Source organism: Rattus rattus, chromosome X (assembly GCF_011064425.1).
Source record: "Rattus rattus isolate New Zealand chromosome X, Rrattus_CSIRO_v1, whole genome shotgun sequence".
Taxonomy (NCBI): domain Eukaryota; kingdom Metazoa; phylum Chordata; class Mammalia; order Rodentia; family Muridae; genus Rattus; species Rattus rattus.
In genome coordinates this window covers 121,625,789-121,653,733 of record NC_046172.1, presented here as the reverse complement: position 1 = coordinate 121,653,733, position 27,945 = coordinate 121,625,789, and the positions used below count along the sequence as shown (strand labels likewise).

General features: G+C 38.2%; 1 pseudogene; it reads left to right on the top strand.

The window, feature by feature from the left end:
* LOC116888191 overlaps positions 1–26,239 on the top strand; it is a 169,293-nt pseudogene extending 143,054 nt beyond the window's left edge.
* Positions 26,240–27,945: the final 1,706 nt, after the last annotated feature.

The window sequence follows — 27,945 nt, the reverse complement described above, 5'->3', positions numbered from 1 at the left end:
TTATCTAAGACTGAAGAAACCACAAATTATTCCTTAGTATGAGAAAAGCAGAATCCAACTGTAAAAACGTGAAGAATATTTGATATTTCCATTATTCCCCATCTTTACTCAAAAATTCAAATTTGAATGACTAACTTCATTTTAGTAACACACAAAGAATCCTGGCATATGTGTGCAACAAAATACATTTTTTCACACAATATTATTCTCTGTGTTCATACTATGAACTAACTTGTTTGGAGATTTTCTAAATTTCTACCTTCAGACATGGAGATAGTGAAAATGATAAAATCACATCCCGAATGGTAATGCTGAATCATTTAGCAGAAAGGAAGGAAGAGAAGTCTTTAACGCACTATGCCTGAAGATGGTGTGATTGTCACAGTCTATGTAGAGGTTTAAGGGGTCTACACACTGTGTCTACTCAACAGGAAACTTTTTCTACCAGCATACCTTTGTTTCACAGTCTCTATGGAATGTGTTTTGTTTCCTGTCTGGGAGAAGACAATAGCTATTGTACATGGGAAGTTTCAGCAACAAGGTAGGATTGCAACTGCCAGTGGCTTTGGAACATTCTGCCCATACCCTCTTCCCTGCCAAACCAAAAGCTGCTTCTCGAGAGAATCAACAAGATAGATAAAGTTCTAGCCAAACTAACTAAAAGGCACAGAGGCAGTAAAAAAATTCACAAAATCAGAAATGAAAAGGGAGACATATAAACAGAAATGGAATAAGGTCAAACAGTCATTACTTACTATAAAAGCCTATATACAACAAAACTGGTAACTAGACTAAATGGATGATTTTCTAGACAGATTCCACATACCAAAGATAAATCAAGAGCAAGAGCAGGTAAACTTTATAAACAGGCCCATATCCAATAAAGAAATAGAGAAATTCATAAAAAAAATCTCCCCCCAAAAAAACCCAAATAAACAAACAAAGAATAACATCAACAACAATAAAACAAAACAAAACAAAACAAAAAACCCAGACCAGATGGATATAGTTCAGAATTCTGCCAGACCTTCAAAGTAGACCTGATACTAATATTCGTCAAAATATTCTATGTAGTAGAAACAGAACAAATGAAGCTATAATTACTCTGATACCTAAACCACACAAAAACCCAATCAAAAAAGTGAACTTCAGCCCAATCTTACTTATGAATATCAAGGCAAAAATACTCAATAAAATTCTTCCAAACTGAATCTGAGAACACATCAAAACCATCATTCACCAGGATTGTTTTAGTTAGCTTCTGATTGCTGTGAACAGATATCATGACCACTACAAGTTTTGTAAAGAAAACATTTAATTGGGGTTGTCTTACAGGTTCAAAAATTCAGCCCATTATCAACAGGGAGGGAGCATGGCAGCATGCAAGTAGGCATGGTACAGGAGGTGCTGAGAGTTCTACACCTTCACCTGAAGGAAGCCAGGTAGAGACTGAGCATAACAAGCAGCTAGGAGGACAGTCTTTATGCCCACCCTCTCAGTGGCACACTTCCTCCAACAAGGCCACACCTTTTAATAGTGCCACTCCATGGGCCAAGCATATACAAACCATCACATTCCATACCCTGGCCTCCATAGGCTTGTTCAAACACATGAGCCTATGAAGGCTATCTCTAAACACAACATAATAAAAAAGTACATTTAGTACAACTTACAAAGTTCCCATAGTCTATAGCATTATCAACAATGTTAAAAGTCCAAAGTTCAAAGTCTCTTCTGAGATCCATCTAATCATTTAACTGTAATCCCCAAATTAAGACAGGAAAGCAGATGGGCAAACTTCAAACTCGGCCATCTCCTCGTGTGCTATCAAAGTGGTCTTCAGATCTTCAACTCCTTTTTCATCTTTGTTGACTGCAACAAACTTCTTTCTGCTAAGCTTTTTCCACTCCCTCTTAGCAACTTTCCTCAGCAGATAGAAGGCAGCTTTGGCATCTTTAACATCTTTGGGTATCCAAGGCAGCTTCAATGTTACAGCTTGTTTCAATGTCTGGGATCCACACATGATCTTCCAATTGTGTGGTTTCACTTCTCCAGCCCTGCCCTCAGTAGCAGACACTTCCATCCACTCCACTGCCTCAGGTGTTCTTGTTTATCATCCCATGGTACTGGCTTCCTCAGTACACTGGGATCTTCCATTATAAGTAGGCTTCAACCCACAGCTCACTGATTCCAAACCCCTTAGGAGAGAGAGTTCACTGCCCAGAGAGGTGGGCACTCCTGAGACTGCAGAGCAGGAGACACCACCAATACTGCCCACCCCTGCCCACATCCCTGGCCCAAGAGGAAACTGTCTATGGTTTTGGGAAACCAGAAGATAGGGCCACTCGAACCGCAGATCCCCGCAGTCCAGACACTGCCCAGAACTGAAAGGAACCGATCAACAGTTCTCTGCACACAAATCCTGTGGGAGGGAGAGCTAAACCTCCAGAGGGGCAGAAATGCATGGGAAGACAGAAGAGACTACACTCTGCCCACATTTCTGACTCCAGAGGAAAACACCTAACGCCATCTGGGACCCAGGAGCACAGGGGCTCTGGGAAAAGGTGGCACAGGCCCTCCTGGTTGCTGCCCTCACCAAGAGCTCAAAAGCAGCCTCCCACTAGCAACTTGAGCCATGGGACCACAGGTAAGACTCTCTTTTCTGCTCCAAGCGACCTGCCTGGTGGACCCAGGACACAGGCACACAGGAACAGCTGAAGACCTGTAGACAGGAAAAACTACACGCCTGAAAGCAGAATCCTCTGTTCCCATAACTTGCTGAAAGAAAACAGGAAAACATGTCTACAGCACTCCTGACACACAGGCTTATAGGACAGTATAGCCACTGTCAGAATAACAGAACAAGGTAACACCAGAGACAACCTGATGGCAAGAGGCAAGCACAGGAAAACAAGCATTGGACACCAAGACTATATGGCATCATCGGAGCCCAATTATCCAACCAAAGCCAACACTGAATAGCCAAACACACCAGAAAAGCAAGATCTAGATTTAAAATCACATTTGATCATGATGATGAGGACTTCAAAAAGTCATGAAGAATTTCCTTAGAGAAACGCAGGAAAACATAAATAAACAAGTAGAAGCCTATAGAGAAAAATCACAAAAATCCCTGAAAGTATTCCAGGAAAACACAATCAAAGAGGTAAAGGAATTAAAAATAGAAATAGAAGCAATAAAGAAAGGACACAGGGAAACAACCCTGGATATAGAAAACCAAACGAAGAGACAAAGAGTCATAGATACAAGCATCACAAAAAGAATACAAGAGATAGAAGAGAGAATCTCAGGAGCAGAAGCTTCCATAGTAATCATTGACACAACGGTCAAAGATAATGTAAAACAGAAAAAGCTACTGGTCCAAAACATACAGGAAATCCAGGACTCAATGAGAAGATCAAACCTAAGAATAATAGGTACAGAAGACAGTAAATACTCCCAGCTCAAAGGACCAGTAAATAACTTCAAGAAAATCATAGAAGAAAACTTCTCTAACCTAAAGAAAGAGATGACCATAAACATACAAGAAGCCTACAGAACTCCAAATAGATTGGACCAGAAAAGAAACTCCTCCCATCACATAATATTCAAAACAGCAAATGCGCAAAATAAAGAAAATATATTAAAAGCAGTAAGGGAAAAAGGTCAAGTAACATATAAAGGCAGACCTATCAGAATCACACCAGACGTCGAAAAGTCATCAGATCCTACTACAAAAAACTATATTCAACAAAACTTGGAAATCTGTATGAAATGGACAATTTCCTAGACTAATACCTGGTACTGAAGTTAAATCAGGAACAGATAAACCATTTAAACAACCCCATAACTCCTAACAAAATAGAAGCAGTCATTAAATGTTTCCCAACCAAAAAGAGCCCAGGTCCAGATGGGTTCAGTACAGAATTCTATCAGACCTTCAAAAAAGACCTCACACCAATACTATCCAAACTATCCCACAAAATTGAAACAGATGGAGCACTACCGAATTCCTTCTATGAAGCCACAATTACTCTTATACCTAAACCACACAAAGTCCCAACAAAGAAAGAGAACTTCAGACAAATTTCCCCTGTGAATATCGATGCAAAAATACTCAATAAAATTCTGGCAAACCGAATCCAAGAGCAGCTCCAAACAATCATCCACCATGATCAAGTAGGCTTCATCCCAGGCATGCAGGGATGGTTTAATATATGGAAAACCATCAACGTGATCCATTATATAAACAAACTGAAAGAACAAAACAACATGATCATTTCATTAGATGCTGAGAAAGTATTTGACAAAATTCAACACCCCTTCATGATAAAAGTCCTGGAACGAATAGGAATTCAAGGCCCATGCCTAAACATAGTAAAAGCCATATACAGCAAAGCAGTGGCTAACATTAAACTAAATGGAGAGAAACTTGAAGCAATCCCACTAAAATCAGGGACTAAACAAGGCTGCCCACTCTCTCCCTACTTATTCAATAGAGTTCTTGAAGTTCTCTCCAGAGCAATCAGACAACAAAAGGAAATGAAACTCAAGACGGATGGTCAAAATGTGAATGCTTCACTCCTTCTTTAAAAGGGGAACAAGAATACCCTTGGCAGGGAATAGAGAGGCCAAGATTAAAACAGAAACAGAAGGAACACCCATTCAGAGCCTGCCCCACATGTGGCCCATACATATACAGCCATCCAATTAGACAAGATGGATGAAGCAAAGAAGTGCAGGCTGGCAGGAGCCGGATGTAGATCTCTCCCGAGAGACACAGCCAGAATACAGCAAACACAGAGGCGAATGCCAGCAGCAAACCACTGAACTGAGAATAGGACCCCCGTTGAAGGAATCAGAGAAAGAACTGGAAGAGCTTGAAGGGGCTCGAGACCCTATATGTACAACAATGCCAAGCAACCAGAGCTTCCAGGGACTAAGCCACTACCTAAAGACTATACATGGACTGACCCTGGACTCTGACCTCATAGGTAGCAATGAATATCCTAGTAATAGCACCAGTGGAAGGGGAAGCCCTGGGTCCTGCTATGACTGAACCCCCAGTGAACTTGATTGTTGGGAGGAGGGTGGCAATGGGGGGAGGATGGGGAGGGGAACACCCGGGGGGATGTTTGCCCGGAAAACGGGAAAGGGAATAACACTCGAAATGTATATAAGAAATACTCAAGTTAATAAAAAAAAACCCCACATGATCATTTCATTAGATGTTGAGAAAGTGTTTGATAAAACTGGACACCCCTTCATGATAAAAGTCCTGGAAAGAATAAGAATTCAAGGCCCATACCTAAACATAGTAAAAGTCATATAGAGTAAACCAGCAGCTAAACTAAATGGAGAGAAACTTGAGGCAATGCCACTAAAATCAGGGACTAGAAAAGGCTGCCCACTCTCTCCCTACTTATTCAATATAGTTCTTGAAGTTCTAGTCAGAGCAATCAGACAACAAAAGGAGGTCAAGGGGATACAGATCGGAAAAGAAGAAGTCAAAATATCACTATTTGCAGACGATGTGATAGAATATATGATTGATCCCAAAAGTTCCACCAGAGAACTACTAAACTTGAAAAACACATTCAGCAAAGTGACTGGGTACAACATTAACTCAAATAAATCAGTAGCCTTCCTCTACTCAAAAGAGAAACCAGCAGAAAAAGAAATTAGGGAAACGACACCCTTCATAATAGTCCCAAATAATATAAAATACCTCGGTATGACTTTAACCAAGCAAGTAAAAGATCTGTATGATAAGAACTTCAAGCGTCTGAAGAAAGAAATTGAAGATCTCAGAAGATGGAAAGATCTCCCATGTTTATGGACTGGCAGTAAAAATGGCCATTTTACCAAAAGTGATCTACAGATTCAATGCAGTCTCCATTAAAATACCAATCCAACTCTTCAGAGAGTTGGAACAATTTGCAAATTCTGCTTGGTATTGGTATAGAGACAGACAGATCGACGAGTGGAATAGAATTGAAGACCCAGAAATGAACCCACACACCTGTGGTCACTTGATTTTTGATGAAGGAACCAAAACCATGCAATGGAAAAAAGATAGCATTTTCATCAAATGGTGCTCCTTCAACTTGAGATCAGCATGTAGAAGAATGCAGATCGATCCATGCTTATCACCCTGTACAAAGCTTAAGTCCAAGTGGATCAAGGACCTCCACATCAAACCAGACACACTCAAACTAATGGAAGAAAAACTGGGGAAGCACCATGAACACATGGGCACTGGAGAAAATTTTCTGAACAAAACAGCAATGGCTTATGCTCTAAGATCAAGAATCGACAAATGGGATCTCTTAAATCTGCAAAGCTTCTGTAAGGCAAAGGACACTGTTCTTAGGATAAAATGGCAACCAACAGATTTGGAAAAGATCTTTACCAATCCTGCAACAGGTAGAGGGCTCATATCCAAAATATACAAAGAACTCAAGAAGTTAGACTGCAGGGAGACAAATAACCCTATTAAAAACGGGGCTCAGAACCAAATAAATAATTCACAGCTGAGGAATACTGAATGACTGAGAAACACCTAAAGAAATGTTCAACATCTTTAGTCATAAGGGAAATGCAAATCAAAACAACCCTGAGATTTCACCTCACACCAGTGAGAATGGCTAAGATCAAAAACTCAGGTGACAGCAAATGCTGGCGAGGTCGTGGAGAAAGAGGAACACTTCTCCATTGTTGGTGTGATTTCAGACTGGTACAACCATTCTGGAAATCAGTCTGGAGGTTCCTTAGAAAATTGGTCATTGAACTACCTGAGGACCCAGCTATACCTCTCTTGGGCATATACCCAAAAGATGCCCCAACATGTAACAAAGACACGTGCTCCACTATGTTCATAGCAGCCTTACTTATAATAGCCAGAAGCTGGAAAGAACCCACATGCCCTTCAACAGAGGAATGGATACAGAAAATGTGGTACACATACACAATGGCATATTATTCAGCTATCAAAAAATGACTTTATGAAATTCATAGGCAAATGGATGGAACTGGAAAGTATCATCCTGTGTGAGGTAACCCACAGAAAACACACATGATATGCACTCATTGATAAGTGGCTATTAGCCCAAATGCTTGAATTACCTAGATGAACAGAACACATGAAATTCAGAAGGATGATCAAAATGTGAATGCTCCACTCCTTCTTTAAAAGGGGACAAGAATACCCTTGGGAGGAAATAGGGAGGCAAAGTTTAAAAGAGAGACTGGAAAGAACACCCATTCAGAGCCACCCCACATGTGGCCTACATATACAACCACCAAACTAGATAAGATGGATCCAGCAAAGAAGTGCAGGTACACAGGAACTGGATGTGGGTCCCTCCTGAAGAGACACACCCAGAATACAGCCAATACATAGGTAAATGCCGCCAGCAATCCACTGAACTGAGAACCGGACCCTCATTGAAGGAATCAGAGAAAGGACTGGAAGATCTTGAAGGGGCTCGAGACCCCATAGGAACAACAATGCCGACCAACCAGAACTTCCAGGGACTAAGCCACTACCCAAAGAGTATACATGGACTGACCCTTGGCTCCAACCTCATAAGTAGCAATGAATAGCCTAGTAAGAGAACCAGTGGAAGGGGAAGCCCTTGGTCCTGCCTAGAATGAACCCTCTGTGAACGTGATTGTGGGGGGGAGGGTGGTAATGGGGGAAGGATGGGGAGGGGAAGCCCATGTAGAAGGGGATGAGGAGGTGTTAGGGCGATGTTGGCGTGAAAACCGGGAAGGGGAATAACAATCGAAATGTAAATAAGAAATATTCAATTAATAGAGTTAAAAAATGTAGGCTTCACCAATAGTCTCTCATAGACTGTCTTTTCACTGTCAAGCCTCAACACCTTTGCATAACCCCTTCAGTCCTGGATTGTCCACTACTACTGAGACTACTTTCACCAACTGCATTCCATGGCCTCTCACAGTCCCCAGCCTCAGCTATTTTTCATGACACCATCTTGCTTTCAAAACCATTGGGTGATTCTTATACATTTCCAAGTACATCTGCAGCATGAGGTACAACCTTGATTATCTCTGAAACACAGCCTTTTTTCTACTTTCAGAAAACACTTCCCAGAAGATTTCACACCAGTGTTGCTGACCTCTTTCTTAATCAACCACTAATTTCTTAACTCCAGCTGAACAGCATCAATTGTCTCTGTAGTCCTATTCTCCTCTTGAATATAAAGCCAGAGACACATGGCCAAACCTGCTGAGTTCTGCTGCTTGCAGGAGCAGGAACATGACACTTTCATTCTATTACATTATCACTAAATTTCCCTTTTCTAACTCCTTCACTACCTAAGCTTGGTTGTCCTGCATTTTGCTCTGTAGATTAACCTTGAACACAGAGATCTGCATGCCTGTCTCCTAAGCACTGGGATTAAAGTTGTGGTCCATCAAGGCAGTAACTAAGTTTTTATTCATCTAGAACTTGCTCTGTGCTAGGCTGACCTTGAACTCAGAGATCTGGTTGTCTTTGCCTCCTCGCATTAAAGGCTTCTACTAACATGCCTGAATCTATATTTAGCTGGGTGGAGTCTTGCCCAAGGTCACTACTGCCTTAATTCAATTTGATATCTTTGAATCCAGGATTTAGCTCCATTTTACTTCCTGGTGTCCTTTTAATATTCCAGATCCACACAATTCAAATAACTCTCATTAAAAAAATATTCCACATTCCTACTAGGACAGTCCATTAAGCCCAGTTTAAAGCATTCCACTGCTTACCAAATCCAAAATCCCCAAATCCACATTCTTACAAACAAAAGCATGGTCAGGCCTATCACAGAAATATCTCAGTCCCTGGTACCAACTTCTGTCTTAGGGTCTTATTGCTGTGAACATGACCAATGCAAGTTTTATAAAGGACAACATTTAATTGGTGCTAGCTTCCAGGTTCAGAGGTTCGTTCCACTATCATCAAAACAGGAGCATGTCAGCATCCAGGCAGGTATGGTCCAGGAATTGCTAAGAGTTCTACATCTTCATACAAAGGGAGCCAGGAACAAACTGAGCATCTTCAGGCAGCTAGTAGGAGGGTCTCCAATCCCACCTTTACAGTGACACACTTCCTCCAATAAGACCAAACCTTCCAATAGTGCCAGACCCTGGGCCAAGCATTGGTAAACCATCACAAAGTTCAAGTAGGCTGCATCCCAGGAGTACAAGTTTGGTTCAATATAAAAAATCCATTAATCGGGTTGGGGATTTAGCTCAATGGTAGAGCGCTTGCCTAGCAAGCACAAGGCCCTGGGTTCGGTCCCCAGCTCCGGAAAAAAAAATCCATTAATGAAATCTACTATATAAACAAACTCAAAGAAAAAAATCACATGAATATGTCATTAGATGCAAACAAAACACTTGACAAAATACAACATCCTTTCATGTTAAAAGTATTGGAGAGATCAAGAATCCATACCTAAATAAAATAAAAGCAATTTACTGCAAACCAAAAGCCAATATCAAATCAAATGGAGAGACACTTGAAGTAGTCCCATTAAAATCATGGACAAGATAAGTATGCCCACTCTCCTCATATCTATTCAATACAGTACTAGAAGTGCTAGCTAGAACAATGAGACAACAAAACTAGATTAAGGGGATACAATTTGGCAAAGAAAAAAATAAATCTATCACTCACTATTTGCAGATGATATGGTAGATAGTATACATAAGCTCACTCAAAAATATTGCCTGAGAACTTCTAAAGCTGATAAACAGCTTCAGCACAGTGGGGGAATATAAAATTAACTCAAATAAATTTGTAGACTTCCTTATATAAATGATAAACAGGCTAAGAAAAAATTAGTGAAACAACTCATTTCATAATAGCCACAATAATAGAAAAAGAAGTTCCTCGTTTTGCAGATAAGATGATAGTATACATAAGCAAACTCAGAAATTTTATCAGGAAATTCATCTGTATAGTAAATACCTTCAGCACAGTGATTGGATACAAATTTAACTCACAAAAACCAGAATCCCTCCTCAATGCCAGCTATAAAAGGTTTAAAAAGAAATTAAGGAAGAAACACACATTGTTGTTGCAAAAATTAATACAAAATACAGTGGTTTATAACCAAGAAAGTAAAATACGTGACAAGAACTTCAAATCTTTGAAAAGAGAAACTGTAGAAGATACCAGAAGATGAAATAACCTCCCATGCTCATTAGCAAAAGTAAACTAGATGCAGAACATAATTCCATACAACTTCAAAATAATTATTTACAGAATTTTAAGGAACAATACTTGCATTCATAAAGAAAAATAAAGCAAAAAGTGTGAAATCACAGCATACCTACACAATAGTGCACAATAAAAAGACTTCTGGAGGTTTCACCATTACTAACGTCAAACTATTATCAGGAAATATTAATAAACAGCATAGTATTGGAATAATACCAGACACATTTGTGGAGACAGAGATGCAGCTCCCAGGCAGGATCAAGTAAGGACTGGTGACAGGTGAAAGCAGGGGCTGGAATGCCACCCTTGAGAAGAAAATATTTTTCTCACTTGACCTTAAACTATATTCTGCTATTTCCTGTTTCTGTGGGAGTGAGTCTCTTGCTCTCTGGGTTAGGACAAGTATATTTTGGTAATAGGAAGAGGGTGATTTGTTATATAATATTTTAAGAAGAAGCCTTTGCTTAGTCTCATTTCTTTGTTTAGTCTTGCCTCAGTTGTTCCTGATATCATGGGAATAACGATCTTATGATATCTTGCCAAAATGGAAATTGAAGTAATGCATATTCATGTCTATATAAGGATTAATAAAGCTTTTACCCCATCCTGCTCTTTGTTCTTCACTGTTCTTGCCCCCTTCCCCATCCAACCCCCCTCTCCATGTGCCCATGGCCAGCCCCCTTTCTGCTCTTCTACTCTTCTCTCATTAAACATCTCCACGTGGAAAAAAAATAAGAATTAAAAAAACTTGGAACTGCATGCAGTTGTTTCTGCCATTTTCTGCATCCCCTGTGTCCTGGTTATTTGCGACCATACCCAGGACCCACAACATACTAGACGTTGATAATTGGTCCCGGAACAGGGACCCTTAAGGTACCTCAGGACAGTTGGATAAGGTAAGTATAATTTATTGCAGGGAAACGGGACAAGGTAAATCTTCTCCTTAACTTGCTATGCTCTAACACCTTTGAAAAGTGCGGGGAATTCATTTTTCTCAGTCTGATTTAGAAATGTGTTTAGGGACAGCAAGAGAGTCTCATTCTTTGTTCTCTGAAGAGGTTTCCATAGATTCTGATATCTATATGTAAGCATGCAAGGATATCTTTTTTGGAAACGGAAAGATGAAAATTTTTGGCACATATTGATCCTGATAGTTATTAAATTGTATATTTTATATACTTTTGAATATTGTACAGACATTTTAGCTTAAAATGTGCTGCATTTAGAATGGATATGTATTAAATATAACTTTAGCAAAACATTTAGCAAATTAGGAGGAACAGATTTCTTGAATTTTCTCAACTAGGCAGGCAAGAGCTGTTATACTGTCAGGATATGAGTTGTGCTGCTATTGTTTTCCCCCTTAAAGTAAAAGATAAAGTTGAATATTTAATGCAGATCTGAAGTTTTTGAATTAGCCCTGATTTCTTACACTGGAAATACTGAATTTTATTTTCCCTGTAGTACATTGAAGGATTGCTTTAGAAAACAGAAATTTGTGATAAATACACTAATTTCTGTTGATCCATTATCATCCACTGTTACTGTGTTTACTGATGGCTCTAAGACCAATAGTGCTTATTGGACCAAAGATAAATTTTGGGTGCAGGAATCTTCTATTGGGTCAATACAACAAAATGAAGTATTAGCAGTATTTAATGTATTGCAGGATTTTACTCTTGAGGTAAATATTATAGCTTACTCAGCTTATGTTGTAGGAGTAGAACAGAACATTGTGACTGCTGTTCTTTCTACATCTAAGCCTACATTAAATATTTTATTTTCACATATTAAAGGACTATAATTATTAGGTACCTCTAGAATATTTATTACACGTATTAGATCACATTCAAAATTGCCAGGACCTTTAACATTTGGCAATCATATGGTAGGTTAATTAGTGACATTTGCTACCCAAGAAGAAGAACATAGTCATAATCATGCCAATGCATAATATTTACTTATTGAATAAGATTCTCTATTCTCAGTACAAAGAAATTATTGCTAATTGTTCTATTTGTAAGCCTTTACATGTAAGATGTATTTTATCTGGCATTAATCCCAGAGGAATGCAACCTAATAAATTGTGGCAGATGGAGGTAACCCATATTTCTGAGTTTGGTAGCCTTTCATATATACATATAAGTAGAAATACTTTTTTCAAAATTTATATGGGCTACGCCACTGCGTGAAGAATACACTGCTCATGTTATACAGTATCTGTTGGAAACTTTTGCTGTTATGCGATTGCCCTCTAAAATTAAAACTGATAATGGACCAGCATATATTTCTTATAAATTTGAACAATTTTATCAACAACACTCATATTGTACATATTACTGGTATAGAATACAATTCACAAGGACCAGCTTTTGTTGACAGAATACACCATACCTTGAAACAACAAATTAAAAATTAAAAAGGAGGGAAAGAGATGATCTTGCACTGCCTGAAGGGAGTTTGCAGTCTAATCCCAGAGCGATATTGGAACATGCATTATTTGTTATTAATTTTCTTAATTCACCACAAGGTAAAGTTTTATCAAGAGCAGATAGACACTTTATTGAACTTCCCCCTGAAGGCATGGGTGTTTAGGTAAGGGATAGGTTTTTGTCTCATTACAGAATGGGAGACAATTCTGGTTACCTGGGAGATGGATCATCTTATATGGACCGATAAGAACTGTGCCTTACTCTTGCAGGAATTAAACCAGCTACATTTTCTCCTGATAGAAGTCCTTTGGAGATAAAAGCAGTGTCTTCCGTTACTGAAGCCATGTATTCTCTTAATGTTGATAAACAACAATGGAGAAGGATACATGCTGTGACAACCCCATTATGTATGTGATGTCAGGTGAAGCGATTAACCACTGAAGGACAAAAAATGTTGTCTTCTACAGGAAAGTCCTTTACTGGTGAACATTTATTTTTAGCAATGTGTGCTTTACTTATGGTATCTTCTGCTGAGACCAATGTGAGTTTTTGGGCTTATATTCCTAATCCACATTTATTTGAACCTGCTCCTTGAGGGGAAACAGATATGGTTTTATATACTACTCCAAGCATTTTCTCATCTCCTTGGAATAATTTGACTTATTTGAATAGGCATGATGGAGCTTTGTATAATTTTTCTTATGCTGGCTCAAAGATGCCTTTATGTTTAGGACTGAGACCATGCCTACAAATGGGTTATCAAAATTGTCTATTACAGGGAATAAATGTCACAGGCGTAATATCATCCATTTACTTGAAAAAATTGCCTTGGTACTTTTGAAAAAAAATTCAAGATAAATGGAAAAATTAGGGTCCTTATGGCCAATTTATAAATACATGTTCAGAATGGAATATTACCACTGGTGATTTTTCTAATGTCAACAGAATGAGCAGAGAGAAGAATGAACATCTTAATCGATTGTTGCTGATGGATTGGGGAGATGGTGACACTATTGATAATTGACTGGCCTCTGCGAAAAGGTCTACTACATTTTAAATTCATTTGTGGAAGACTCCTGCTATATTAAAAGAATTTGTGCTTGCTAATAGAAGTTTCTCTGGGACTGCTTAATCTGCCTCTCAGTATAATTTTACATTTAAAAAAGAAAAGGTTACTACTTGTATTCCTATGCCACATATTTTTAATAGGTAGATTTAATTTTACTCATAGATTTGCTTATATTAACTGCTGTTTGTATTCATGTATTCATTCCTCTATTCAGTTTAATATGAATCAAGATTCTATTATGATTATTCAACAAAAATTATATGTATGAATGCCTGTTTACTTGGGATATAGAGCTCTCCTGAGAGACACATCCAGAGCATGTCCAATACAGAGGACAATGCTAGCAGCAAACCACCAAACTAAGAATAGGACTAATGGGGGGAATTAGAGGAAGTACTGAAAGAGGTGAAGGAGCTTGCAACCCCATAAAAACAATAATGCCAACAACAAGAGCTTCCAGGGACTAAAACACTACTGAAAGACTATACATGGACTGACCCAGGGCTCCAACTGCATATGTAGCAGAAAATAGACTTGTTGGGGCACCAGTGGAAGGGGAAGCCCTTGGTCCTGCCAAGGTTCAACCCCCATTGCAAGGGAATATGGGGGAGGCAATAAGGAGGATGTATAGGGGGAATAACTACATGGGGGAGGGAAAGGGGAGGGGATGGGGGCTTAGGGACAGGAAACCGCAAAGGAGAAGAACATTTGAAATCTAAGTAAAGAAATATATCTAATGAAAAAAAATTGATAAACAGCTAGAGGAACTACCCCTGAGGAAATAGCTAAATTATTGGCTGATCACGTGACAAGATTAGATCCCAAAGCTTGGCTTCAAAGTATTTTCCATAGTATGGGAGGAGCTAGTTTTGCCATAATATTATGTGTATTATGTATTATGCTGCTTTATTTTTGCATTATTAAACCCCTACACGGGCATTTAGCTCTCTTATGGAAAGTGTTACTTTTAAAACAAAAAAATAAACGAGAGAAGGAATTGTGGAGGCATACAGATGCAGCTCCCAGGCAGGGTTAAATAAGGACTGGTGACAGGTGCAAGTAGGGGCTGGAATGCTGCCCTTGAGAAGAAAATGTTTTTCTCACTTGGCCTAAACATATGTTTGACTGTGTCCTGTTTCTACAGAAGCAGTTCTCACGCTCTCTTGATAATGGCAAGTATACTTTGATAATAATAAGAGGTTTGATTTGTTATGTGAATATTTTGAAAAGAAACCTTTGTTTAGTCATTTTTTTTGTTTAGTCTTGCCTCAGTTGTTCCTGGTATCATGGGAATAACGATCTTAAGATATCTTGCCAAAATGGAAATTGAAGTAATGCATATTCATGTCTATATAAGGATTAATAAACTTTTACCCCCTCTTGCTCTTTGTTCTTCGCTGTTCTTGCCCCATCCCCACACCACCCCCCTCTCTACGTGCCCACAGCCGTCCCCCTTTCTGCTCTTCTACTCTTCTCTCATTAAACCTTTCCACATGGAAAAAATAAGAATTAATAAAGCTTGGAACTGCATGCAGTTGCTTCTGCCTTTGGTCTACATCCCCTGTGTCCTGGTTACTTGTGACAAAACTCAGGGCCCACAATGCACTGGACGTTGACACACATTGATGAAAAAATTTAATCAAATACCATGAAAACTGTTCACATGCTGATATCTGTTCCTTGTATGCAACTGAAAGATGGATCCTGATTTTGTTTCCATATAGTTTGCATATAGTTCCCATATAGTTGCATATACCAGAATGTGTCAGAAATAGAAAGACATTAATGGCCAATGATTGTTAATTCCTGGTTTTTTTTTTCTGTTGTTTCTTATGGTGATGATGGTACTATGCTTTTTATCTGTATGTGAGTTTCTCTCTCTGTCTCTCTCTGTCTCTCTGTCTCTGTCTCTGTCTCTCTCACTGTCTCTCTCTTTTTTTCTCTCTCTCTTCATCTGTCTGTCTTTCTCTCTCTCTGACTCTGTCTCTCTGTAGGTATGTGTGTGTGTATGTATGTATGTATGTGTGTATGTATGTATGTATGTGTATATGTATTCTTCCAATTAGTTCGTATGATTATTTCCTATGTCTTCATGAGTGTAGTTATCCCCATTGTATTAACTTCTGTTACAAACTGTGGGTTTGAGTACATGATTAGATATTATTCAAATTTCATTTTATCATGGAATATTTTATTTTCTCCATCCCCATTTTTTCTATTTACTTTTATTTTAGTTATGGGCTTTTGTTAAATTGCTTTTATTGTGTTGAGGTATATATCTTGCATCCCTATTTATTCAGGAGTTTTATTATATATGAATTATCTCCACATCTCTATGATGGAGCCAACATAAATACTATGGACAGTATTTCTTCCATGTCCTTATTCATTTACACTGAATTTTGGTAAAAAGGGTTTGCATCTAATACATAGAAAACTTTGTTTTTAATTTTACTTAAATCTTTTTATGGTATGGATTTGGGACAATAGTGGGCATGATAAAATGCATTAAAATACATTACTTCAGTTTTTATGTTATGAAATAATTTGGAGAATATTAGCTTTAACTTTATTGTGAAATTCTCATAAAATCTGCAATTAATGTGTCTCTTTTTCTTTGATACTTTGGGATAGTAGATTTTTCTATTACTAATTTATTAGAAATTGTGGGTGAGTTTAAGTTATTAACCAAATCAGACTTAAAGAGGGTAGGTGGCATATATGAATACATTCATGATTTTTATACTTTAAAGTTTGTAAGAGCACATACTTTACATTTGTTTTTAAGATTATACTTTAATTCCATTTCTTCCTAACAAATCCTTCTGATAACCCTCAATTTTTTCTGACAAATCTGCAGTATTATACTGAAAGTTATTTTGTGCCTACATACAGAGGTGTACACCAACCTCAAAACACACACACACACACACAAACACACACACACACACACACACGTTTTTATATGAATTTATGTTTATATGTGTATACACAAACACATACATATATACATATACATATTACAATAGTCTTTTGTAATGAATGCCAACTTTGTAAATGTTTTCAAGGTTGATCATTTGACTCTGGTTTTCTTTTCCTTCTATAATACCACCTCTCCAATTTCAGCTTCCCTGAGTTGCCTATAATATATTTTATAGGTTTGGGGTCTCCTTGTCTTGTTCCTTCCCAGTTTTACATGCTCTTTGATATCATTCTTCTGCTTCTAATATTTGAACAGTAATGATTGTGAGATTTTATTGTTATGTCTTCTGATATAACTTAGGGATACAATCTGAAAAGTAACTCCATAATACTCTAATGGTACAATCTTTCAGCTCCACCTTCACAGTATTTTCTGAGCCTTACATGTAAGTACAATTTTTAGATATGTCCAGTGAGAGTGGATTAACAAATCTGCATTCTGATGGGTTATGTTTTCTGGAGAAGTCTTTGAAACAGGTTAATATTTTTACTTTGCCTCATTTCCATCTTTACTTACAAGTGATCGCGATACTTTTAAGATACAGTTATAGTTACTTCAGAAGAAATTTAACCAACAAAACCACATAGCTTCAAGTCCTTAGGAATACAGTGACCTGCCTGGATGTTATACTTTTGTAAGTTCTATAAAGGTTATGGGAGTAACAAACAACATTTATATTGGACTGTCTCAGGGTCCATTTCAAGAGGTAGAACCCATTTACAACAATGCCTAAGTGGACAAGCACCTGATATTAGATAAGTCATCACCATAGGAGAAACCTAGTCCTAAAATTCTAATCAAGGAATATTGAAATAAGATCACTCTTAATGTAAACCTCATTTACTCATAGATTTTGGCCTTACTCAACACATTTCATAGGCTTCGTTTGCTGTAGATGATAATTAACAAAGAAACCGACAAACCCACAGTGTGAGAGACATTGAGGTATGTACTCCTAAATGATATCTGTTCATCATGCTGCTGTGATTCATAAGACTGTGACAGTATGTACACAAGTTCATACCAGACAATACCAATATTGTCATAAAGTAATTAACACAAAGAATCACCAGTCTCCAAGAATTTATTTTTATTGGAAGCCTGCTAGAAAAAAGAAAGACATTTTTACCAAAGGAACATCACTTTGTACATCTAGGACAGCCAACACGACAGGGAGTAATAACAGCACTTATCAATAACTCTTGAGAGTTTTTTTTTTATCATCAGAGTATATTTCAAATGGAACAACTCATCCTTGGTACACGTAGATCTGTAAACTAGTTTTTTGAGGGATTTCTAAGTGGATCTGTATGAAGCACTTGCATTTACACTATAAGATTCAGACATGAGAATTGCCAGATACCGTTAGGCTATCATATTTGTGTGGCATAGCATTTTTTACCTGTCTCTGGTTGTAAATGCAAACTTACTGCCCCTTCAGTTCACCGCCATAGATCTGCCTTTGTAAGTAAAAAGGTGTGAGTAAGGTATTACTGAAGTCACCACCAACTGAAATCCCATATTTTGGCTGTAACTTTTCAAGGGATACAATTACTATTTTCTCCAAATAGGGAATCACATGCCACAGAAACTGTCCAGTATTGCGTACCTCGGAGGGAAAGATTTTGAGCCACAAGATCCTGATTCTAGTACCTTTATAAATTTTGCAAGGAGAGTAGCAATGAAATTAACCACAGACTTGGTAGCTGCAAACATTTGTTTACTTTGAATTCTACTCAAGCACCCCATACCATCACTCAGGAAATAATTTTCTATGACCATTAACACTTACTACCTCCAAAGTTATGAATGCACGACACATCTAAATGAATTTCCGCATACATTATATGTGGAGTCTTTATTTTTTGCTAAGAGATATATACAAATTAGTCTGGGATATTGATATGCAATAATCAAAAAAGTGCATCTTCTAAAAGTGTTTATTTGTTTATTTCATGGGTAAGTTATGGAAATATTAACAAGTCTTCATGGTTTTCATGTAAATTTTAGATGTTAGTCTTCAAGAGTGAATTCAGGATCTTTCAGGGTTTCAGCAATCACTCTCCTCTGAGGAATTTCCTTGGCACAGATATCTAGAGACATTGAAAGTCATATTATTATGGCTTTAATATATAGTTTTGCATTTCAGAAAGAGTATATAAGAATAACATTCCACACTGTTAGTTTGATCTATTTAGTGTTCCTTTTTGGAATGCATCTATATGTTCCTATCTCTTTTCCTATGTGTTGTGTCCATGTCCTTGTGTTAAAGCATGTATACATATATAAGACTATACATGTCTCATGTAGGGATTTTAGACATGCATCTTCATAAAATATGGATTATTTTTATTTTGATTGTTATTTCTCCAGAATTCATTGCCCAATAGATATATGATAGTCCTGAGAAGTAATTTAGAAATTATATTTGAAAATCCTTGTGATTTTTATTCTCATTTATTTGTTATGTATGTGTATTGAAAACACAGATGACAAAACATCACATTTCATGTGAAAATATATACTTTTTTTCTTACTATAATTACTATCAATATTCTTTGTTACTAAAGAATATTACTTGACAAGTACATTGAAATTGTGAGAGTAAAAACACTTGTAGATGGTAATCCTTTCATGGTTCTAGATTTCCAGTCTTCTTATATCCTTACTTGTATTATGTTAAACATTAATGGCTAAACTTCTTTTTATTCATGATTTTTTGTTGGGAATATTTCTTAATTTACATTTCAAATGTTTTCCATTTCCCAGTTTCCTGCCTATAATCTCCCTATCTGCTTCCCCTCCCCAACAAGGATGTTCCCCCCTTCCACCTCCCCTACCTTCCTCCCAACATTCCACTGTCCTAGGAATCCAACCTTGGCAGGTGCAAGAGCTTCCCCTCAACTAGTGCCCCAACAAAGCTATTCTCTGCTACATATGCAATTGGAGCCCTAGGTCAGTCCGTGGTTAAGTCCATGGAGAAGGTTCTTAACATCTGCTGCCATGTTCTCAGCTCCTTTTTCCCTGTTTCTTTCTCCTTGTAAAACCTCTGTTCCTGTCTCCATTCCTTCTCTTCCAATGACAGAAAATGGCATCATTTTATCTTGTCTGCCTTAACTTGCATAATGACATCAACCTACACTTTACCCTTTCTAATTAAAAAAAGAAAAAAAAACTTTTCTCTAAAATGTAAGCTCAGCACAACTATTATCATTTTGTAATTTAAAAGCCTAAAGTATATCTAACACCAAGTCCAACATTTTATCAGTTAAACCCAACATTTAGCTATCTATTCCAGCTAAAGAAAGGCTTAAGATGCATGTTATATCCTGGCTAGCAGGTATACTATCTGATAACTATCCAATTAAATAAGTATTCTCAAAGCTAAACAGCCTTGTTGGCCTATGAGATTATAACTAGATTCCATCCCATCAGAGTTCTGAGAACAATCAATATTATCGAAAATATAGGAAGCCTAATACTGCTCCCTGAACTGACACAGGTTGAAGAGACAATTGTCTACTTGTACAGTCCTCTGTGAGTAAAACATAGAATAAATCTTCAAAATTCTGGCCTAGGATCATCTGACAGAATTTGCATATTTTTTGTTTGTTTGTTTTTTGGATTTTGGTTTTTGGGGTTTTTTTTGTAATTTTATTTTTTATTATATATTATGTTCCATTTCCCAGTTGCCCCCACCCCTACCCCAATCCAGGTGTTACCCCCATCTACCCCCCTTACCACTCCCCTCTGACATTCCCCTGCATAGGGCCGGGGTCCAACCTTGGCAGGACCAAGGGCTTCCCCTTCTACTGGTGCCCCAACAAGGGCATCCTCATCTACATATGCAGTTGGACCTCTGGGACAGTCCATGTATAGTCTTTGGATAGTGGTTTAGTCACTGGAAGCTCTCGTTGAATGGCATTGTTGCTCTTATGAAATTGCAAGACCCTTCAGCTCTTTCAATCCTTCCTCTAATTCCCCCAAAGGGGGTCTTGTTCAGTGGTTTGCTGCTAGCATTGACCTCTGTATTGGACATGCTCTGGATGTGTCTCTCAGGAGAGAACTATATCTGGTCACTTTCAGCATGCACTTTTTAGCTTCCTCAATCTTATCTAGATTTGGTGGCTGTATATGCTTATGGGCCACATGTGGAGCAGGCTCTGAATGGCCATTCCTTCAGTCTCTGCTCTAAACTTTGTCTCCATATCTCCTCCTATGGATATTTTTGGTCCCCCTTTTAAGAAGGGGTCGGAGCATCTGGATTTTGGTCATTCTTCTTGAGCTTCCTGTGGACTGTGGATTGTATCTTGGGTAACTCGAGTTTTTGGGCTAATATCCACTTATCAATTAGTGCATATCATGTGTGCTTTTTCTATGATTGGGTTACCTCACTCTGGGTGATATTTTCTAGTTCATTCCATTTCTCTATGAATTTCATGAAGTCATTGCTTTTGAATGCTGAGTAGTACTCTATTGTGTAGAGGTATCACACTTTCTGAATCTATTCCTCTGTTGAAGAGCCTCTGGGATCTTTCCATCTTCAGGCTATTATAAGTAAGGATGCTATGAAAATAGTGGGTCATGTTTCTTTTCTGTATGTTGGAGCATCTTTTGGGTAATTGCCCAGGGGAGGTATAGCTGAGTCCTCAGGTAGTGGGATATCCAATTTTCTGAGAACATCAGACTGATTTCCAGAGTGGTTGTACCAGTTTGCAATGCAATCCCACCAACAATAGAGGAATCCTCCTCTTTCTCCAGGTCCTTGCCAGCATCTGCTCTCACATGAGGCACATGAGGTTTTTTTTTTTTTTTTTTAATCTTGGTCATTCTGACTGGTGTGAGGTGGAATCTCAGGGTTGTTTTGATTTTCATTTCTCTGATGACTGAATATGTTGAACATTCCTTTAGGTGCTTCTCAGCCATTTGATATTCCTCAGCTGAGAATTATTTGTTTGGATTTGTAATCCATTTTTATTAGGGTTATTTGGCTCTTTGGAGTCTAACTTCTTGAGTTCGTTTTATATTTTGTGTATTAGTCATGTATTGTATGGTACATGATCTTTTCCCAACCTGTTGGTTTCTGTTTTGTCTTACTGACAGAGTCCTTTGCCTTACAGAAGCATTGCAGTTTTATGAGGTCCCATTTGTCATTCTTGATCTTAGGACGTAAGCTATTGGTGTTTTTTCAGAAAATTTTTCCCAGTGCCCATGTATTTGAGACTCTTCCCCACTTTTTCTTCTATTAGTTTGATTGTATCTGTATTGATGTGGAGGTCCTTGATCCACTTGTACTTAAGCTTTGTACAGGGTAATAAGAATGAATCAATTTGCATTCTTCTATGTGGCTGTCCTCCAGCTGAATCAGCACCATTTGTTGAAAATGCTCCTTTTTTCCAATGGATTGTTTTAACTCCTTTGTGGAAGCTCATGTGACCATAGGTATGTGGGTTCATTTCTGGGTCTCCCCTTCTATTCCACTGATTTATTTGCCTATCTATCTACGAATATCATAACAGTTTTTTTTCACTACTGTTCTGTAACACTGCTTGAGGTCAGGGATGGTCATTCCCCCAGAAGTTCTTTTATTGTCGAGTATAGTTTTCACTATCTTGGGATTTTTATTCCAAATGAATTTACAAATTACTCTTTCTATCTCTATATAGAATTGAATATAGATTTCTTGAAAATTTCATGGGGATTGCATTGAATCTGTAGATTGTATTTGGCAAATGGCCATTTTTGCTATATTAATCCTGCCAATCCATGAGCATGGGAGGTCTTTCTACCTTCTGAGATCTTCAATTTCTTCCTTCACAGACTTGAAGTTCTCGTCATATAGAACTTTCGCTTGCTTGGTTAAGGTTACACCAACGTATGTTAAATTATTTGGGTCTATTGTGAAGGGTGTCATTTCCTTAATTTATTTTTCAGTCTCTTCATTCTTTGAGTAGAGGAAGCCTACTGATTTGCTTGAGTTAATTTTATACCTGAAGTTGCTGATAAGGTTTAATAGTTATTTGGTGGACTGTTTCAGGTCACTTAAATATACTATCATATCATTTACAAATAGTGATATTTTGACTTCTTCCCATCTAATTTGAATCCTGTTGACCTCCTTTTGCTGTCTGACTGTTCTGGCTAGGACTTCGAGAACTATATTGAATAAGTAGGGAGAGAGTGGGCACCTTCTCTAGTTCCTGATTTTAGTGGGATTGCGTCAAATTTCTCTCCATTTAGTTTGATGTTAGCTATTGATTTACTGTATATTGTATTTACTAAGTTTAGGTATGGGCCTTGAATTCATGTTCTTTCCAGGACTTTTATCATGAAGGTGTGTTGAATTTTGTCAAATGCTTTCTGAGCATCTAATGAAATGATCATGTGGTTTTTATCTTTCAGTTTGTTTATATAGTGGGTTTCATTGATGGTTTTCCATATATTAAATTATCACCTGCATGCCTGGGATGAAGCCTACTTGATCATGGAGGATGATTGTTGTGCTTTTGGATTCTGTTTGCCATAATTTTATTGAGTATTTTTGTGTTGATAATCTTATGGGAAATTAGTCTGAAGTTGTCTTTCTTTGTTGAGTCTTTGAATGGTTCAGGTATAAGAGTAACTGTGGCTTCATAGAAGGAATTTGGTAATGTTCCGTGTCTTTTTATTTTGTGGAATAGTTTCCATCCTAATCATAAAATGTGATTTTTAATCTAAATCTTGCTTTTCCCAAGTATTTGGATATCCTGTATTTTCTTTGGTGAGAGAACTAGGCTCTGATGATGCCAAGTAGTCTTGGTTTCTTTTCTTTTCTTTTCTTTTTTTTTTTTTTTTTAACTTGAGTATTTCTTATATACATTTTGAGTGTTATTCCCTTTCCTGTTTTCTGGGCAAACATCCCCCTCCCCCTCCTCTTCTTTATGGGTGTTCCCTCCCATCCTCCCCTTGCCGCCCTCCCCCAACAATCTAGTTCACTGGGGTTCAGTCTTAGCAGGACCCAGGGCTTCCCCTTCCACTGGTGCTCTTACTAGGATATTCATTGCTACCTATGAGGTCAGAGTCCAGGGTCAGTCCATGTATAGTCTTTAGGTAGTGGCTTAGTCCCTGGAAGCTCTGGTAGCTTGGCATTGTTGTACATATGGGGTCTCGAGCCCCTTCAAGTTCTTCCAGTTCTTTCTCTGATTCCTTCAACGGGGGTCCTATTCTCAATTCAGTGGTTTGCTGCTGGCATACGCCTCTCTATTTGCTGTATTCTGGCTGTGTCTCTCGGGAGAGATCTACATCCGGCTCCTGTCGGCCTGCACTTCTTTGCTTCATCCATCTTGTCTAATTGGATGGCTGTATATGCATGGGCCACATGTGGGGCAGGCTCTGAATGGGTGTTCCTCTGTGTCTGTTTTAATCTTTGCCTCTCTATTCCCTGCCAAGGGTATTCTTGTTCCCTTTAAAGAAGGAGTGAAGCATTCACATTTTGATCATCCGTCTTGAGTTTCATTTGTTCTAGGCATCTAGGGTAATTCAAGCATTTGGGCTAATAGCCACTTATCAATGAGTGCATACCATGTGTGTTTTTCTGTGATTGGGTTACCTCACTCAGGATGATATTTTCCAGTTCCGACCTGGAAATTGCCTACAAATTTCATAAAGTCACCGTTTTTTGATAGCTGAGTAATATTCCATTGTGTAGATGTACCCACATTTTCTGTATCCATTCCTCTGTTGAAGGGCGCCTGGGTTCTTTCCAGCTTCTGGCTATTATAAATAAGGCTTGCGATGAACATAGTGGAGCACGTGTCTTTTTTTTTTATATGTTGGGGCATCTTTTGGGTATATGCCCAAGAACTGGATCCTCAGGCAGTTCAATGTCCAATTTTCAGAGGAACCTCCAGACTGATTTCCAGAATGGTTGTACCAGTCTGCAATCCCACCAACAATGGAGGAGTGTTACTCTTTCTCCGCATCCTTGCCAGCATCTGCTGTCACCTGAGTTCTTGATCTTAGCCATTCTCACTGGTGTGAGGTGAAATCTCAGGGTTGTTTTGATTTGCATTTCCCTTATGACTAAAGATGTTGAACATTTCTTGGTTTCTGTTGCTTAGGTTCCTGCGCTTGCCTCTCACCAACAGTTTGACTCTGGTGTTAGTTTGTCTTGCTTGTCTTGTTGTTTCTGACAGTGGCTTGACTCTTCTGTAGGCCTCTGTGTCAACACTCCTGTACAACTGTTTTCCTGCTATATTTCAGCCATTTCCGGAAACAGAGTGCTCTGCTCTCAGGTGTATAGGCATTCCTGGTGACTGTCTTTTCAGCTCTCAGTGCAGGCAGGAATTAGAAGGGTCCTTCCCCTGTTTCTCCTAGGTTCTTGGGCCCACATATGGCACTTGGTGATTTCCTCTTGGGTCATGAATGTGGGCAGAGGATAGTCTCCTCTGATTTCTCAGGAGTGTCTGCACTTCTGTGTGCTCAGTTATCTCCTCCATGGGATTTGGGTTCAGGGAGCTGATTGACAGGTTCAGTTCAGTTCCAGGCGTAGACCAGAAACACAGGTACCTGCAACAGACTGTTCCTATATTTCTGTTCCCAGAGGCACTATGCAGTTTCCTTTTAGACCATGGACATGGGCAAAGGTGGGCAGAAGTGGCAGTCTGTCCTGCGGTCTCAGGATATTCCACACTTCTGGATGTTCAATTCTCTGCCCCACACGATTTGGGTGCAGGGAGCTCTGCCATGGTTAGACTTTATAAATGTAACTGTGTGAAATTAGTGGCATGTGGTGAGATCTTAGTACTCTATGTACAGTGACTATTTTGTTCTGCCAAATTCCTTTGTGTCCCTGTCTTGACTTTATACTTCTTCAATATTAGCTTCAGATTTAGCTGTAGAAAGGAGTTCATCTACAAGTTGAGTGGATTACTTATCAGCTTATCAGCTTTCCAGTTGTAAATGCTCATTGCCAGCAGCTTATGCTGGAAGCTGTGGGAATTTGACAATGTTGTGCAGTTTGTGTCCTTTGGACTATGGGAAGCATATTGTCAACAGCTTAATGTCTCTTGGACACTAATCAAGATGTTGGTGTACACCCTATTAATTCAACTTCGAAAATTTCAAATGAATTTTTGTATGCACAAAACCTTGTAGTATGGGCCATTTGATGAAGCCTGTGGTTCTGACTTTCAGTGCAATGCCCTTTAAGATCAGCTGCATGAAAGACCAACTTGTGGAGATCTTATATTGCTATAAGCAATCTTATATTGCTATATAGCAATCTTTTATTGCTATAAGATTTCTGCCTTAATTTTGTTTGTTAGCAGCATGTTCATATTTGTTTCTGTGACCTGGAACCATATGGTAGATCTTTATGGCCAAACCACTCTTGAATTTCCACCTGACTTTCTGGTTAAGAAAAAAAAACAATAAAAAGCAAACCTTTAACTGCAGTGTTACCAGTAGGCCTCTTCATATCCACCATGACTTTCTTTTCTATATTCATGTTCATCTCTGAGATAAGAAACTACAGACTCCTCTGAAAACCAAATCTGGTTCCACAACAACCCCACTCAATGCCTGAAGCTAACAATTATGCATTTGTAACATCTTTGAGAATGTTCCTTGTGAAGTTTCCTATTCCTACAGGGAACTCATGTGGCCACCAACTCATTCTAAATAACTTTGTTCTATATCAAATTTCAAATGGTTCCCAGGCTGTGGTTAAGTTTACTTCATCCTCCATATCCCTTAATATTTTTACTTTTTTAATTTTGTTATATCCCAAACTCTAAAGTCTATGATAATGTCTTCAAATTTTTCCAACAAGCAATTGTTAAGAGGTAGAAAAATTATCATCTTAAGTACTCATTGCAAAAATAAACAAATGCCAAGTGAAATAATTTCATAAAGAAGTTGATGCCTAAACAAAGAAAAGTAAGCAAATTCCTGTGTGGAGAAGTTCAGATCCTAACAACAGATAAGGCCCTTTTAAAAGCTTTATGAAAATCCACTAATGAACAAACTTCGTACATATTTACACATTTGTAAGGGATTTAAACAGTGTCACCACCTAATTGGTGGCATAACTCCCACAATAGATATTATATGTCTCCAATAAATTTTCAGTTGACAGGATGGAAAACATTATTTTTAATCAGTGGTGAATAGAGTTCCATAAAAATATGCTTCTGGAAGTAAAACAAAACAAAACAACACCATAGGCACTTGTGATTGCACTCATAGTTCTCTACATTGAGATATTGCTGCCCTGTTGTGGAGAACAATATTTTCATGCAATTGATCATGGGACATTAGGACACATGCCAAATATATCTTCACCACCTTTTGATAAGTATTCATGAAAATTAATGTTAGACTACTTCCTATTATCAATATCAAACAGCTGCAATTCCTGCGAACTACCATTGTGACCTGATTAGTGAGCTATTGGTATAATAGTGTCAGAAATGTTATGTGAGTAATCAACATAATTTAAATGGACTTAAGGCACATTCCATGAAATAGAAGCAATTGGATATATGCTGAAGTGGAAAGGATCCTGATGTTATAGATTTAGAAAACTTCTTTAATCTTTCTGTTCAAAAAAGATAGAAATAAAATGACTTTTAAAATAATACTGATATACCCATAGATTAGTGTCTTACATACAACACTTAGTAGAATAATATTAATTAATGGTAAAAAATAGATGATCACTAGAACAATTCATTGTACCATCTGTCTATGCATAAGTAGGTTTGGAGATTAGGGCAATGTTCTTATGAGTAAAGAGATCAGCAGAAAAAGCCAGCATGTTATCTCTGAACACATATCAAGCCTGGACAGAGTGCACCTGGTGTATCTGTGCTAATTTATAAAGGATTTCACCAAGGTTATGTGATCTAGGGGACACAGGCAGGTGGATCATGAGGAACCATGTCAGAAGACAGAAAAACTCGTGAGGTAAAGCAAATTTTGGAGCCCCAGAAATTCTCATACTTGAAAGTGTTAAGATTTTAATTCTGCTACAGATCAGATTCCTATCATTATCATGCAACCATGACACCCGATATGATTCCTATCATCATCATGTGACCATGACTCCCCGATATGAAGATCATGACAACTGGTCATATCACACATGTAGGAAGCGGTCTTGGTAAAACAAAGATGGCACTGACATCCAGTCCCGTCTGGTAGTAAACGACTTATCACGCATGCACAGGCTTGTCCCTTGCCAGGGCGG